Source organism: Rhamphochromis sp. 'chilingali' (assembly GCF_963969265.1).
Source record: "Rhamphochromis sp. 'chilingali' genome assembly, chromosome: 2".
NCBI classification, from domain to species: Eukaryota; Metazoa; Chordata; class Actinopteri; order Cichliformes; family Cichlidae; genus Rhamphochromis; species Rhamphochromis sp. 'chilingali'.
The window spans coordinates 58,461,067-58,478,355 of record NC_137930.1 but is presented as its reverse complement, the minus strand read 5'-3'; the positions used below and the strand labels follow the sequence as shown (position 1 = coordinate 58,478,355).

Genomic DNA, 17,289 nt, shown 5'->3' with positions numbered 1-17,289 from the left:
ATTTGAGAGAAATACGGTGCATCCTTGAACAAGACGCTGACATGTACCATGATGACTTATTAGTCATTGAATAACAGTGTCCAACAACACTTTAAAATATAAATGAAAGGTTTTAAACTGAAACCAAAATATTTTGGTTATAGGGGGAAATTGGGAAACTATTTTTAACAGGAGTACTTGAGATTATTTAAAGTAGTATTAAAAAGTTATTTGTTATCAGTGTTGTTTAAATAAGAGTTACCATCATTTAAAAAAACTCTGATTACTGCTGTAACTCCGAATAGACTGGTATATAAGACTGGGGAGCTAATTGAGAGCTCAAGTGAGCAGTCAGCTGGCTGGCATGGCTCATTCACAGTATTTGTCATTAGACCCGACTGCAGGGAGAATAGAGTGCACAGCACCATTCGTGTGTAACCAAGATTTATGCTAATGTCTCCCTACATATGCTTATTCTACATATCTATATTAAACTTAATAGACTGTTACATTGCTTCTTAACCTCAGCTTCCATACATGATTACCTTTTCTGATTTCTTTGCAAAATGGCATATAAACACGGGGCAAGGATTTTATCAGCGTGTCAGTGAGTTTGTTTCCAGTGGCAGCCCATGGCTCTCATAATCGTTTTGATACTTCAGGGACTCTATCAGAAATGCCTGCCTAAGAGGCAACAGTTAACATGTCACTCTGTAATTTCCCAGAAAGCTTAGTGTATGCCGGCATTTTCACTCACAGTAGTTGCAGTGAAGGATCAGAGATTCTATAAATTTACACAACTACATTTCTTTTACAAATAAGAAAAAATATTACTAAAGTCTATACTCCATGCAGCACATCTTACAATAGATTCAGGAGAACCATGTGTAACAGAAATATAATTATTTTCATTTATTTCTGTTCACACTATATACGTAATATATACATGTACACGATCAATCAAACGTTTAGGGTCACCAGGGCTTTTGATAAGAAGTGGTGTACATCAAATGCATTGCAGTGAATGTAGTCATGACACTATGAAGGTTAGAAATAATGATTTTTCACATGAAACAGGAATGCAATGGTAGCAGCCACGGTTGCCATCATTGACATTATATACGTTAATTATATATGTTAGTTTCATCCCGTGCTTTCTGAATAGGGTTTCTCTTGGGGGTGACTATGCATTGGATGACCAGATGTCAACAAACTAACTGTGGGACAAAGAGTATGTTTGTGTGGGACAACATGGGACATGATGCTAATGCCAAGAGGGGTTTAGCATTTGAACGATCAGTGTATTTCTATTTGAATGTGACATTCCCAACGTCCTGGCTACAAACTAATATTATCACTGATCAGTGGTCAGGAAGTGGCAGTGGTAAACAAAAGCATTTAACAATAAAAAATAACAAAAAAAAGCATGATGAAGGTGCATGGTGCATGGGAAGGAAACAGCCATACATTAAACATCCCAACTAAATAAAACACTTCACATACCTCCACATATTGTTCTGCTACCTATGGGGAGATGCCAAAGGGTGTGGAGTCTAATGCAGCTAAATAGCCCAAAGAGCTGGAAAGCCTGAGTCTGGACAGTAAAATTGAGATTAAATCCGGTCCAGTTACAGCCTTACTCTGAAGGGTAATTCTAAGATCCCATTAGAGCTTGCCTCACCATAGAGCACTCCGACCCAGTCAAAACAATGCAGTTTCTTCAGCACTAGTCTCATGTAAAATAGCTAATAGCTAATGCTAATATTTCATATTAGTTTATACAGAGAACACCATATATTTTATTTTCATGGTTTCATGTATGCATTTATTTTTAAAGTTGAATTAAAAAGGAAATAGTGCGAGCTCAATTTGAATGAAGTACAGGAATGGTACCTGGCTCATAAACTTACATCCACTGAAAGCAGATCTTCTTGCACAGACTTCAACACACTTTGCTGCCATGTTTCTATAATAACCCACAAAGCACAAATCAAACACTGGCTAAGCATTTTGTGATAACCAGTATTGTTTTTGTTTTTTGTTTGTTTGTTCCACAGCCATTGTTGGGTTTCTTGGTAAGGGAGATTGGGGTTTGGGGTATTCTAATACCTCAGTGTTAGCAGAGGTGGCTTTAGGCTCTTTAGATGGTGAAGTGTCAGATTTAAGGGGTAAATTTTCAGGAGGGTGTGCGGCAGAACTAATGTGCTGGTGAGCTAACTTTCCAGAAAATGCAAAGAGGAGGATTTATCACATGCCCATTTGTCATTTTAGTGATTTGCCAAAAGCTAAGAAGAGCCACAATTTGGGTCTGCCATTGACAATACAAAACTATTAATATTTAGCATTGTTTAAATCGTCAAATTAGACAAGCAAAGCAGAATTTTTAACAAAATGTAGAGTTTAGAAAAAGGGCTATAGTTTGCAAGGCAGACCATTGCCATTTAAAACTTACACGGAGTGATTTGCTTAGAGGTCTGTTTTCATAAAAGCATAAGTTACTGTTTTCTCAGCTTTGAAATTTTTAAACTTCGACCAAATCAGAACAAATCTTTCATTTACATACTTTTACCACTTAGTCTTTTTTTGGAACATGCATTCACACACTTCCAAGTTTTGTGGACTTAATAAACATTTTTAAAGCAACAGATTTTCAAATTAAATAAAAAAAAATTCACTTGCCTTTCATTTGAAAACTTGCAAAATTTTATATTTTACCAGTGTATTAATTGTTATATCACAATAAGTGATATCTTTACTTAAAGCTACAAAAAGAGCTTCAACACAGTATTGATGCTTTGTACAAGAAGCTGCAACAAGCCATGCAATGCAGGCCAGAGATCCACTTGCCCTGAACAGACTCCAGGCTCTCACTTTACACTCCATGCACTTTCGACTCCCTTTTTCTCCCAGACTACCCACTTTGCCAGGCTCTTGACTTACAAATTGCTGCTTTAGACTTGGTTTCATTGTAATGGCTTTCTAAAAGAAACATCTGAAAAAAGCTCACTCGGGCGCTTATGCCCCCCATGCAATACAGCAAAGCTGGTCTTTGGCTAACAGTCAACACACTGTTTCCGCTTGTCCCTCAAAGTAATAACCTCAGCACTGTCAATAACCTCTCTATCCATTCTTTAACCTTCCCATCTTTTCAATCTACTTGGACGACTTCCAAGAACCACGAAAAAAGTTAAAATGCCCTGGACATAAGCCCTCAATGGCTCAGCGTAATTCCCTCTTTAAATGTAAGACAAAAATATCAGGGCTCTTTAGCATGCCAATGAGACTGCACATAGAGAAGTGTTCCCAGTGGACGGGTGACAGGAAGAAGGGCAAGTCCCTTCTTTGCAAAAGGAGTCTCTGTGTGAAGAAGATTATTGAAAAAAGGAACCATTTGAGGTGACACACAGGCACACAATTACCTACATATTAGGCCAATATGCATATATTGACACTTTAAAGACACACTTTTATTTGATACCTAATTTTAGAGTTAATTCTGCTATAAAATGTCCAGAATATGATAATATGCTTTATCATATAATATATCTCAGCAACAAGAGTCAAGGTCTCCTCTTGTAAGTGTTTTAATCGGCAGCAGAACATTTACCCTTTGGACCATAATAACACCAAGCTTTCAAAAGTGCAATCTGATTGAAAGCCGTGCAAACCCCTTTTTAGGCTAACTAAAGCCTAAAATACCACTCCACTCAATAGCCTTGTACATTCCATCACACTCACCAGGGCTAAGAATTAAAAGAGTAATCCAATGAAATATTAATTAATTCATTGTGGCATTTTCACTTAAGTGCACCATTTTCATAATTGTTCCATAAATTATATTTTCCACTACATTTGCCTTGGATGGATAATTAATTTCTGGCTTTACCCTTTTCAGTTTGATTATGTTTATGGAAACTGCAGAATGAAAATGTTTGTGTGTCTTTTTACACACAAATTTAGCAGAGCTTTTATGCGTGCCAAAATGTGATACTTATTTGCTCAACTGTGTGTATGACAATTTCACACCTAAGTTACAGAGTCATGAGGGTCACAGCCAAACACAGTCTTACTGTACAGTCCCTGAGAGCTGAAGCTACATGATTCAAGATGAACTATAAAACTAAACAAAATGTTACAGGGCTTCCATGAAAAGATCAAAAACACCATGTGATTTAAATCTCACCAGTCTCCCCTTCAAGGTCATCTTCTGCTGCTATTTTTAGATTGACCTTAATGACCACTCGCACTCTTATCATGCCCTTAGTTTTGTGCCTTGAAAATTAATTGCTGATGGGAATCCTTTGACACTGTAACAATAAAGCATCACATCAAGAAATCCCAACATCTTCAACATTAGAAAGAAATCTGTATAAATATATAAGAATAAATTTGTATATACCATATTTTCCGCACTATAGGGCGCCCTTAAAATCTTTTAATTTTCTCAAACGACAGTGCGCCTTATAATCCGGTGGGCCTTATGTATGAATTCTGGTTGTGCTTACTGACCTCGAACCAATTTTATGTGGTACACGGCTCTCAGAAATCTGTCAAAAATGTTTTAGTACGACTTTGGTAAGCTATGAAGCTGCACCGCATTACGGCTATGAGTCAGGAGCCTCGCAGAGTGGTCTGGGTCCAAAACTCTGTCCGCTTCAGGTCCCAAAGTCAAACGAACACTGTGGCATCACAGAGAGTTAAAAACTGTCTAAATTCTTTCATGTTTCATAAAATGATGAGTGTTGCTGCTTTACCAGGTGTAACAATTAAGTTTAACATCCAGGCATCCATGAAAACTGAATTTATTACATTTAACAGAGTTAGAAGTTAGCAGGAAGTTAGCTCGCTAATTTCCACCTAAACATGATATACCATTTTCTGAATGAGCAATTTCTGAAAAAATTAAAACGTACAGCTCTGCTATTACTTTGAACACAAATGAAGACAGAAAACTAAACAGCAGTGACGTTTGTAGGGTTACTGAAGTTTGGCTTGCTGGTATATAATGATGTGCTACGTGATCGTAGCATAACATAAACAGTGAAGCTGGAGGAAAAATGCTAATGCTTGTTTCGCTTAATGCGCCTTATGTATGAAAACAGACCCGTTCATCGACAGTGCGCCTTATAATTAGGTACGCCTTATGGTCTGAAAAATATGGTAAAGGCTTTGCTGATGTCAGAAGTCAGAGGAAAATTAACAGACTGCTTCAATTCGATAGAAAGACAAAAGGAAATCAAATAACCACTCGTTATAACCAAGATATGCAAAAGAGCATCTCTGAATGAACCTTGAGTCAGATGGACTACAGCAGCAGAAGTCCACACCGGATGCTGCTCCTGACATCTAGGAACAGGAATCTTCAATGTGGGTACAATGTGTAAAAGAAAATTTATGCAAATGTTGCTTGGTCTGATGATACTTGATTCCTGATATGATAGTCGGATATGACAATTGATGCAAACAAGATAAAAGCTCATGATGGGGTAATGGCGGAGATATTTGGCAGGGTCTTTATTATCAGATGAACATTCATGTCAATATGGAACGAAATCTCTCAGGATTGTTTCCAGCACCTTATTAAACACACACATACTTTAGTGTTTTGGTGTCGCTATCACTGCACTCTTGAGCGTTGTTTCCAGCTGAAGTAGGCAATTGTTTTCAGCAACACAGTTGCGATACAACCTATTAAATTCCACGTGACTACCAACAAGAAGAAACATCAGAAACAAAGTAGCCTTGAACATTTATGTTAATGGTCTAATGAAATGTTAATTGCACTAGATTAATCCAAAAGAACTCTCAAGAAACAAGTGTTTGCTTGGTAACATAAGGTGTTTCCACACATGTGCTAAAGCTGTGATTTTTCTTTATAACTGTTTCCATTCTTAGTATTTAAGAATAGAAATATCCTTATCAGTCTGAATCAGACATTACACCTTCTTTAACCTGCCAGCTCTCTCCAATCGAGCCTATGTGACGTCCACTTGCGCTTGCGTGAGAATAGAGAGGACATTATTGAGCAAGTGGGTGTCCCCATTTCCTGCTCTCTGCATGCTCTAGACACAGCCCTTTATCTAAAACATAAAGTAGTGAGAAGAGAAAATGTGTCTGATGCATTTCAGTTTGCAAGCTGCATCCACAGACTTTAATAAGGCAAGATCCACACAAACATAACTGTGTGTTGGCACATCTGTTAGTCAAAGCAGCCGTAACTTTAAATCTCGGCAAAACTGAACTAGTGTGCTTAAAAATAAGAGTCGGTTGTTCAGTTACAGTTTTTTTCCTCACCATACAGTAAGCCTACTATCATACTTATTAATACTGTTTAGCTGGGCATTTTAACATGGAAGTCTATGATGACTGACTTGCCTTTGGATTCAATCTCAAGTGGCCACTCAAGAAACCAGTAAAACAACACACATCTAACACAAGGATACAAATATACTATATATAGACTACCACTTACACACATGTACAATAATCACATCCTCTATTTTTTCCATGTATATCTTCCTGAAAACTCATCGGCTTCAGAATCTTTTTGAGGCCACATTATCATTTCACAAGGCAAGACAGAAGGCAACACATGCCCAGAATTGTCCTTTGGTCGTTCCGACTCAGAGTACGCATCAAAAAGCTGTGCTCTCCCATGAGCTTACTGCCATATGCCACTGGAAAATGTCACCAGTGAAAGTCATTATTATTCACCGGTATCAGAAGTGCATTTCCTGTGATTGTTTAGAAATACAGGGAACCAGATTTTATACTTTAGAGTTATGTGTTAAATACTAAAGCCATAAAAACCTGAACAAAACTTGAGAATAATATCATTTGGCTTTTGATTAAAAGGAAAACAAAGTTAGCATCAAGGAATTATATTTGCTACTTAATAATTAATGAGTAATTATAAAAAAGGCATATTGTGTGCATACGAATGTAGAATTCCTTAAGTAAAGATAGTTTGTTATATAATATGAGGGTTATATTTATATATGTTATATATGGTTTTAATGGGATTAACATGGTTTCTTGTTGTTGTTGTTGTTGTAAATAAATTATTCCATCCATCCATTAAAAGTTGATAATTGTTACATACAGGATTTGGTAACACCTATTTTCTCTTTACTAGAATTAGGGAGTTGACTAAAAATGCTTGGCTAATTGAGTTTAAGATTCAAATGCTTCACATTGTTATTAGGGACTTGCTTAGCAGAGAGATAAAACAAAACAGGATGTCATCTCTCTGCATGTTTGTTTATATTCACAGAAATATAGTATCACTTGTATCAATCCTCTGAGCTAACTTATATTGGGGAATATAAAAAAGACTGCTGATAACAAATTAAAATCAGAATTTCATGGTGTCCCTCTGAAGGTATTTGCTATGTTCTAAAGTGTCCTTGAAACCTCCTATGTAAAGGCTTGACTAACACAAAAATTTAAACAAAAGTGACTTCCACAGTCAATTATTTTATAGCTGATTGTGAATACCAGAACATGGGTGCTTTGTGGCCAGTCTTCTCAGATAGCACTGGAATGCTTTTACGTTTGATAAGAGGGCTAGTTTCCACAATGGCCCACTGTGGAGCAAGATTCAGGTGGGTGAGGGATAATAGTCTATTTTAATTACAAACTCAGCAAACCAGACACATGGGGAAAGCAGTGTAGCATAAATGTTTAAGAGAGCTTTGTAACACAACATGTTACACTGCTAACTTATATCAGACATGATATTTAAGACACGTTACCTTTGATGTCGTTTTTTATTTAATCCCCAATTTGGAAAGTACTGTTATTATACATTGCTCTATAAAAGGCTTAAAAGGGAATTGTGGGGTTTCCAGAGAAGACTGCCAGCTAGCAGCTAGGAATAATGGATCTTTTTAATGGTTAAAATTGGTGTTGTCCTTATTCATGCAAGGACAGAGAGACAGACAGAGAGGTAACACTGTTCTGCGTGTTAGATGAGGGAGCTGTGCTGTTATCTGCTGATCCCAGAACTTCCCTTGGAGCACCGGAGTGGGTCTGTATCACGTAGTGCACCCTGCACTGGGACTCTGCTGCCTGCTGACAGGAAAGCTCGATTAGCGAGCCACAAAGAGGCCAATATAGAGGAGCACTTCCTCAGCCAAAGGGGGTTTGTCCGGAGAACACGCTCCAACCTTCTTTCCTGACAGGGGACAGTGACAAACACATACACAGACACACACTTTCTGGCCCACCTTGGGGGAATACATGAATGATTGGGATTTGGGTTTTCCGACACACGTGCATGCATGAATCCAGACACACACCGTGACACATTTATAAAAAGCCTCGCAAAAAGAATAGACGGAGCCTTACTGACAGGCAAAGTGACTGTAATCTTTGTTCCAGTATTAAAACACAACTACTAAATTGATTTGGAAAGAAACAACGTTTATGTTTTTAAAGATTGCTGGCAGTCATCCAGAGAGAGAGATGCGTATGTTTGGACTGGCCAAAGCCCTGCGCGTGCTGCCTTCACTCGGACAATGGGATGTAGATGTGGAAGTGGGCCCGGGCCAGATGAGGAAAACGAGATAGCAAGGGTGGGATGAGGGGTGGAGGTGAGCTGAGCATAGACTGGTGGCCTGTTATGGGACCCTGTGGCGGAAGGGCATTGTTCAGCAGAGGAAAAACACAACAACAATAAAAAACAACTCTTCCTGAATCTTTTTATATGATTATGTAGAGAACAATTGAGTGGGTGGGATCCGCTACTTTGAGGATATTGAAAGAAGTCTCTCCTTTGAGACTTGGAATGATCCTTTCACACCTTACCCTGGAACACAAGCAGGAAAATAAAACAATGTGAGCTGCTGAGCAAGAAGCCTATTGATCAAGAACAGTGTCTCCATTGAGAGAGATTACAATGGCCTTTGACCTATGACACATTAAGCAATGAACCAAAGGTTAATTAGGGGAAAACTGAATAATGATCAATCTATATTTTTTCAAAGTTACAGCACAATATGAATTATGCTTAGCATAATGCAAAGTCAATGAGCATTGAATCAAATTCAATTTAAACTCGTGAAGGAGTATTAGAAGGTAAAGCATAGGAAAAAAAGAAAAACTTCAAATATGTCAAGCTTACATAACACACAGAAAGGCGTAGATCTATACCTCTACCAGATAAAGGCAAACCTTGAGTTGATGAGATTGTACTGTAGGGCAGCGGTCCCCAACCTTTTTTGCGCCACGGACTGGTTTATGCCCGACAATATTTTCACGGACCGGCCTTTAATGTGTCGCGGATAAATACAACAAAATAAAACTAGTACCGGTACCGAAAAAAAGAAGATTTATTCATAACACACGTGATAAGACCCAGGAAAACCGAGTTAACGATAAAAACGATAACAAAATAACGCTGAAAACCGATAAAAACCCTGAAAACCATACATTTCACACCTGAGCCTCAACTCTTGCGGCCCGGTACCAAACGACTCACGGACCGGTACCGGTCCGAGGCCCGGGGGTTGGGAACCGCTGCTGTAGGTTACTGTATGAGTGAAAATAAGATGGAAAGCCTAGTAAGCTGAGTGTGGTGCATGTGCACACGTGTGGTAGGGATGCACCGGTTTACCTATCAGCTAATAAGATGACATTCACCAGCGGCAGTGGCCAGTGTTTGTCTGTTGTGTAACATTAATTTTGTAATCCTCATGTGGCCCATTTTTATATATTTTTATGATTGAGTTTGTGCTTATTCAGTGATAGTGTGATGAATGGCTAAAAGACTAAAACAGTTTCCTTGGTACCCCTGAATAAATAACAATACCCCCACTGCCCATCACACACACAGAAAATAAATCAATATCTAAATCAACTGTCAGCCAAACCTTAATTATTACTGGTATCAGCCATGATTTCACAATAGGTATATTCCTAATGTGTATACGAAGATGTTATGAGGCCACGTGATGTGTAGTTCAGTGTTTGCCTTTTTAAGCTGCTTCTGCTTGGTTGTAGATTTCACTAACCCTAAGGTCATGCACCTGATATACCTTTGAATCCTGCTGGTTGCTGGAGTGTAGAATCCTCTTAGGGAAAAGATGTGTCCAGAGATAAGAGTCTGGTGTGATGTTACGCATCATGGCCCTCAAGGCCTAGACATCGCTTTTCTCTTCATCTGGTTTTCACATTTTTGCTGCTTGCCATCGATTCAGTACTAGCTCAATTCATCTGTAGTTCAAGCATGTATTGCATATTGTCTGCTGTTCAGTTAAGGATACAAATATTTATAAAGTACATTTCTTGTCAGCATAGGTCAAACTAAGCATACTCAACGTGTTTGTTACACATTCCTGATTTCTAAGGGCTTCCATAAGAATGGTTTCAAAGTGCAAAGTCAGGTGTGATCACAAGAGTGATCACAAGAGTGATAACACTAATAAACATGGTGAGATGGTAAAAGTTGGATCTGTGTGATTTCACTGGGATGTGGTTGTTTCGTAAATTAACCTCTGAGCTGAGCCACATATGCCTCAACATAGTCATGCATTATTTTTACGTATTATTGGTTACTGAGGATCTGCAGTTATTACAGTATTATATGGATTACATATATGTACCATACATTGCAACATTACATTTGCAGAGTTGGATATTAAGCAAATAGAAGGTCACTAGAAGGTATATTATAGGATATTTTTTTAAACCATAATCAAACTTTATTGCTTTTCCACAATATGTACAACAGTAATAGAATGTAATACGGTCACTGACTAACTGTTCAATAATCAGTGCACATCATGCTAAGAAGACAACGACGGATTTAGTCATCTTAAGGCTAACGCTCAGCATTAGTTAAACCAAATGAACAGATTTTTAAATCCACATAAAAAACAACCATTTCAGTTCTGTGTAAACAACAGTGAAGTTTTAAATGAGATGGAAAGTGAAAAAATAGGACCCAAGTGTGCCAAAAATCCTTAAAACATCTAACAAAAAGAATCCTGAACCTCCTTCCGAAAGGTAAACATTTATTACTTCAGGGGTGCCTGATGGGCAGGGAGGCAGTCACTTCACCAGGCTGTAAATGTCATCTTCTCTTTGACACATTAGAGGCAAATGTGTCAAGGCTCCAGTGGCAATAGAGCTTTGACCTTCTTTTTCCTGGTCCAGAAATCTAGCTGGCCAAAAGCACAAGTAGAGCTTTCAAAGAGTACTAATAGAAGTAAGTCGTCATTGGGGAAATGGCCAAACTAGTTATGTAAATATAAATGGAGGAAAGAACACAGCCACAGACTATATAAATATAGACACTGGAAACACAGATTTTACATTTTAAGGTCATGAATAAAAACAGCAATAAAAACAACATAAAGTGAATTTTAACCAAAAAACAATGCAAAATAAAAATTTGTATAAACTACTAGGTTTATTTTTCTTTAAAGGTTTTATGTCCTTATTCTGCTACATCAGTTGCCATTAAGCACAAGTATTGAAACTAACTTAAGCAGCTCCAACTCTAAAAAGAAAAAAAAGAGTACAATAATCTCTGAGGTGTTTTTTTTCTTTCTTTCTTTTTTTTCTGGTCTAACATTAGGCTGCCTTCTGGAAGTTCTGACCCGGGCCAGACACCAAGGCTTCAAAATTGGCAACTGTCTCTCCACACCATTAATCAGGCACAAGGGCTGTCTCCCATCCAGATGGGGAGCCTCTCTACAACCAGAGAAAAATAAGCAGGCTAATTAATTCTTATTGTTATAGACGGAGGGAGATTAGATGGAGAGAAATTGAGACGTGGACAAGACGTGAGAGTGGTGAATAAGTCACCTTTAACAAAGGCCTGGACTCACAATATATTCTTCCTACGTGGTCACTGTTGTTTCAGCAAAATATATGTATGATTTGAAAATGCTGTGTGACTGAAAGGGGAAGACAGAGAGACATCATAGCTAGAGGTTAATGAATGATAACGAGCTTGGAGCACTGTGGGACGCAGTGTGGCAGTGATTAGACAGGCCCAGTAGGGCACAATCAAACTTTGAGTTCACTTTACAAGCCTGAATAAGATAACACAGAATAATTTCCACAGGCTGTTTTAAAATATAACTAGACTGAGCACCTAGCTACACACTAACACCTAAAGATAAATGTGGCAGACACCTTGAGTTCATATTTGTATTTCTCTTCCTTCTCCTAGATTTGTTGACGTGATCACTGAGTAAACATCTCTAAATATCAACACATGCAACATTCCAACAAGACATTTTATTAAATAAGTCAGGAAATTTAACTGTAGCTTTAAGGAAAGTAGTGCTTACGAAGAAAACACTCCGATCTAATCTAGAACATTTAAAATGAACTCAGCATACATTTACCACCTACATTTTGTGACTATGCTCCACCCTTGCTCAGTATAATGTTGGCTTCATGTACCTTGTGGTACTGACGCGCTTCTTTGTGAAGAAAACGTCCAAAAATAGAAGTTGATTTGAGTAAAGTGAACTTTCAACTTTGCAGTGTGGAAACAGCTCAGCAGTTTAAACTGAAGCATGCTGGACACCTCATTCATTATTGAAAACTGCATTTAGAAAGCCATATTTGGAATCTGCAGTGCTTGGGCAAAACTCAGTGCAGGCTGATGCTAGCATCAGCTAATGTGAACTAATGTTAGTGAAGCTACCCATAGCAAACTAAACGCCTGTGCTCATTCTAATTCATGTAAGACTGTACACCTATTGTGTGAGCTCTACACACATACTGTAGATACACAGGCCACTGAACGTTGCTTCATGCTACCTACATTTACTTATTTATTTAGTTCATTTGAATAGGGACAATATGTATGAACCATTTCCACATACCCAAGCATTTATAGCCAAAAGCTTTTTTGCAGATCGGAGAAGGGCCTTTAAAATACATCAAACTAAACAAAAGAGACACAAGAAGCAGTAGAAAAGACAACAAAAACGCAAGTGACTTGTAGCTTTCATGATGCCTGCTGTGTGGATCTCAGCCTTGAGATTCTGGAAGTAAATCCCATTCATTCTCTATAGATTTAGTAATTATCAGTCGTAATGTTGTAACCAATCAAAGCAGACTTACTACAACCTACGATACTGTAAAATTATGATATGGACTCATGTAGAAGCAACAAGTCTGTTTGATAATTACCTTCCCAAAATCTCAGAAAATAACTATTCTTCCTTCAGTCCTGCGCTGAAATATTAAAGCCTCTGATTGGTGGAGGTTGCTTAAACAAAATCTACAAAATAATATACAAAAAAAACGTTAATAAATATACAAAAACGTATACAAAATATACAAAAAGTATAGAAAACTATTAATACATAACATTATTATTAATTACATAAACACTATAATAGGTTAAAGGATTAAATTCAAGAAGGTGGGAATTCATTCACTATTGACTCTTAAGATTTGCAATTTGTTATGGGCTTCACTTTTCTTTCTTTTCTTTTGTCTTTTTGATCCCGATCAAATCATTTCATGGTCATGATTCACATCATGGCAGCTTGGCTTGGTTCAAAACTTGAAACAGAATAATAAAACCCTAAACAGTCTGAAGATCAAAACATTGCAGTGACTTGTCAGTACCTTGATAATGTTTTGAAGGGTCATGTTTTACAGCAGAGAAATGATTTTTGAACACAGTAAAAAAGGGGCTGTTTAGCGAATCAATATACAGGCTTCAGGTCATGTGACACAAGACAGCAACGGCTGTGCTTGGAGATGTGTTTTCTATGAGCAAGTTTCAGTGAATTTTTTTTCTCAGAGTCATGTTTGAAAATGTTGCGCATTTAGTACTTTAATCTTAAAGTACTAAACTGGTCAAAATGTTTTTGTAAGTAATGAATATGGTTTAATGGCAAGTTTTTCTAAAGGGTGAGTTAATCCTCTGTGCAACAGCTGCTTTTAATGTGTGAAGTAAACACACAGCAATGCCATAAAACTGCTCCATAAACATGGAGTAAAGCAAACTGTCCACAGCTTTTATGAGAATTCACTAGTAATGAGCAATATCACCATGCTGGTTTGCAGGATAGAAGGAGCGACACCCTGATTATGATAAACTGTGCTAAAAATATTTTTATTTGTTAGTTAGCTCACTTCTAATGAATCTCAGATAACACTAACATTGAAAAACTGAATTGCTTAAAAGTCCATGCGTTGCAGAACAAAAACCACCTGTAGGACATGTTTTTTTTTCTACTATTACTAACAATATTATATACAAGATCACTCTCAGGAGTGTTATAATCACTATACCAAAAAAAATAATCTGCAATTTCTGAAGATGTTAACATCAGTAATATTATTAGCACTAAAATAATCATCATTGCAATAATAATTAAAAAAAACTCACAACAACATATAGTTATACAACATATAACTCTATGATCACAAATTCATTTAAAAATTCTAGTGACAAATTAATGTATAATATGCTGTAACTTACGAGCCAACTGGTTGGTTAATTTGCTCTGACCAAATCGTGACACACTCCAAGTTGTCAAGTTGTCTGGTTGACTACAGCCCTACACCAAGCCCAGTCCAGATGTTTCCAGAAAATATCTCAAGTAAATTAAATGTTCAACCCTGACTAACAGAGTTAAAATTCTTCACAAGCACTGCCGGCCAAACTTGAGTACTGAAACACATCGATATTGCAATTTCTGAGTGTTGAACGATCCTGTCATATTTCAGCATTATTTAGTGAAAATGTTGTGAATTATCTTTACTTTCATGACTATCCTGTCTGAGAATGTTCATTACAATAGCACTAAGCTGCCTAAGAGCTATTTTACACATGCATTATGGAGTCTGGGCCACAGACACTTGCACTCTTTCTTGTGCAGACATTGTCCCTCGTGAACCTGTGAACATGCTCCACAACCTCATGTGAGGCTGTGAAGGAATCTATTATTTTTTTCAATCCTGAGGGAAGGAGAAAGGTCTCTGGCATCATTATTTTTCTTCAAAATGTAACTGACTTTACTGCACACCCTAATTTGCTTGCCGTAATTATGGGTCATGATCCCCTTTTGTAATTTATAAAACCTTTTGTTCTTATCAATAATGAATGGGCTTTAGCAAATCATGGTGCTATAATATTTTGATATTATGAAAATGCTAATGCGTCAGGGACCTTAAGCCTTATCGGCCAGGTCCGATGCTCTATTAAACAGCCGGCAGAAGAAGTTGGACGCAAATTGCTTATGTTAATGCCCCAGTTGTACCCAGACAGCATGAGGAGTCTGCAATTAATTTCATCCAGGCGGTGGATGGACAGGCAAATTTATTTCCCTTCCGCAGGATGGTGGCTCCCCCTCCTTTTTCGCAGGTCTTCATGCATAGAATTGGAAAGGTTGTGAGAACAAGAGATAGAGGGTAAAAGGGAAAGTGAGAGGGGAGCAGTAACTTAGGAGCAATCTGTGACCTAATTGAACAGCAGCAAAAAGGGAGGGCAGTAACAGGGAGACAAGAGGCGAAATCTTCATTCATTCCACTGACAAGTGTTTTCACAACTTAAACCTGTTTTATTAATTGTGTTTGACATTTCCCTAATTACTTTCATTTACATCACATCAGCTCCTAGCACATTATTAAACTGCATATCAATTCAGCGCCATATTGGAGAACAGAGTGAGGTGTGGATAGTGACTATGTTATAAGCCCTTATTTTATTACAAATAGTCTGGTGCAATAACATCAAACACAACTGCAGTTTACCTTGCAGCACTGGGATATCTGGTCTGTAAATGTAAATAAAGTTTAAGCATGTTGGACACTTGAGTAGATCTCAAGTGTGTGTATATATATCTATATATATCTATACATCTATATATATGTATATAGATATAGATATCTATCTATTAGGGGTGTAACAATACTTGTATTGATATTGAACCGTTCGATACAGTACTTTCGATTCGGTACGCATATGTATCGAACAATACAAATTTTTTTATTTATTTTATCAACTTTTCTTCTGACGATGCTGTCTGTGTTGAGCGCTCAGTGAATCTGCATTCGACTACTCCGCCTAGGCTGCACTGTTGAGTGCAGATCCACTGAGTGCAGCGCAAGCTAGCAAGACAGAAGCTAAGCTCGTTGCAACATGGCAACTGCCTCAACGCTACCCGAAATTGAACCTCCCCCACCCTCATTCAGATCTGGCCTTTGGAATCTACCTTGGTTTTCATGTGAAGCATGACCCTGATGGTAAGCGCGTCACGGACAAAAGTAAGACAGTATGTAGGATGTGACCTCAATGCTCAATTGGTGGGAACTAGTGCGTTAGCGCAGTTAGCTTGTTAACGTGTTGACGCCGTCCAGCCCCACGCACAGGGCAGAGATTTGCCGCGTTATGGCGTTAATGTCATTTTAACGGGATTAACGCTGACAGCACTAGTGGGAACACAACGAATATGACAACACATTTACGCTGACATCATCCTAGTGCAAAGACAAGTAGGAGCAGACAAAAACAACAAGCACGCATGCTGCAAACTTTACCTGAGTCATTTAGACAGCAGTTACCACATGATTCTCCTTATGGGGACCTGATATGTTTAATATGCTGCTGAGAATATACCCCAGAAGAAGCGTATAGTATAGCTTTTATTTTGGAAAGAGCCATTTCTCTGTAATAAACTCTCTTTTCCAAAGATGAGTGATTTCTCGATCAGATAGATTGATCTTTTTAAATTATTTTGTTGTTTCAGCAACATTAAATTTAAAACTGTACTTTTGAGTTAAAATATATATTTATAATTTTAATAAATGACAAATTAAAAAGGCATGTACATTCGAAAAAATATCGAACCAAACCGTGAATTTTGTGTATTGTTGTACCCCTTCTATCTATCTATCTATCTATCTATCTATCTATCTATCTATCTATCTATCTATCTATCTATCTATCTATCTATCTATCTATCTATCTATCTATCTATCTATCTATCTATCTATATATATATATATATATATATATATATATATATATATATATATATATATATATATAGAGAGAGAGAGAGAGAGAGAGAGAGAGAGAGAGAGAGATAGATAGATAGATATATATTTATGCACGTGTCCTGGGCATTTCTATGATTTAAACAGTCAGCTTTCATGTCTTCTTCAGCACACAGACTATAAAAAAACACTTGATTAATTGACGCCATAGTTTCTAGTTGCATGGACCTACCTTCAAAATACCGTAGCATGACAAAACCACACATAGTGCATGTTATTTTTATCCTTCTTTGAGATTCGTAAAAGATATCTTCTCAGAGGAATATGCAG

The 17,289-nt window shown here is 37.5% G+C and overlaps 1 protein-coding gene across 1 annotated transcript in view; it reads left to right on the top strand.

The window, feature by feature from the left end:
* Positions 1-17,289, top strand: part of LOC308392027 (uncharacterized protein) — a 66,350-nt gene that overhangs the window by 39,916 nt on the left and 9,145 nt on the right. The window lies entirely within an intron of this gene.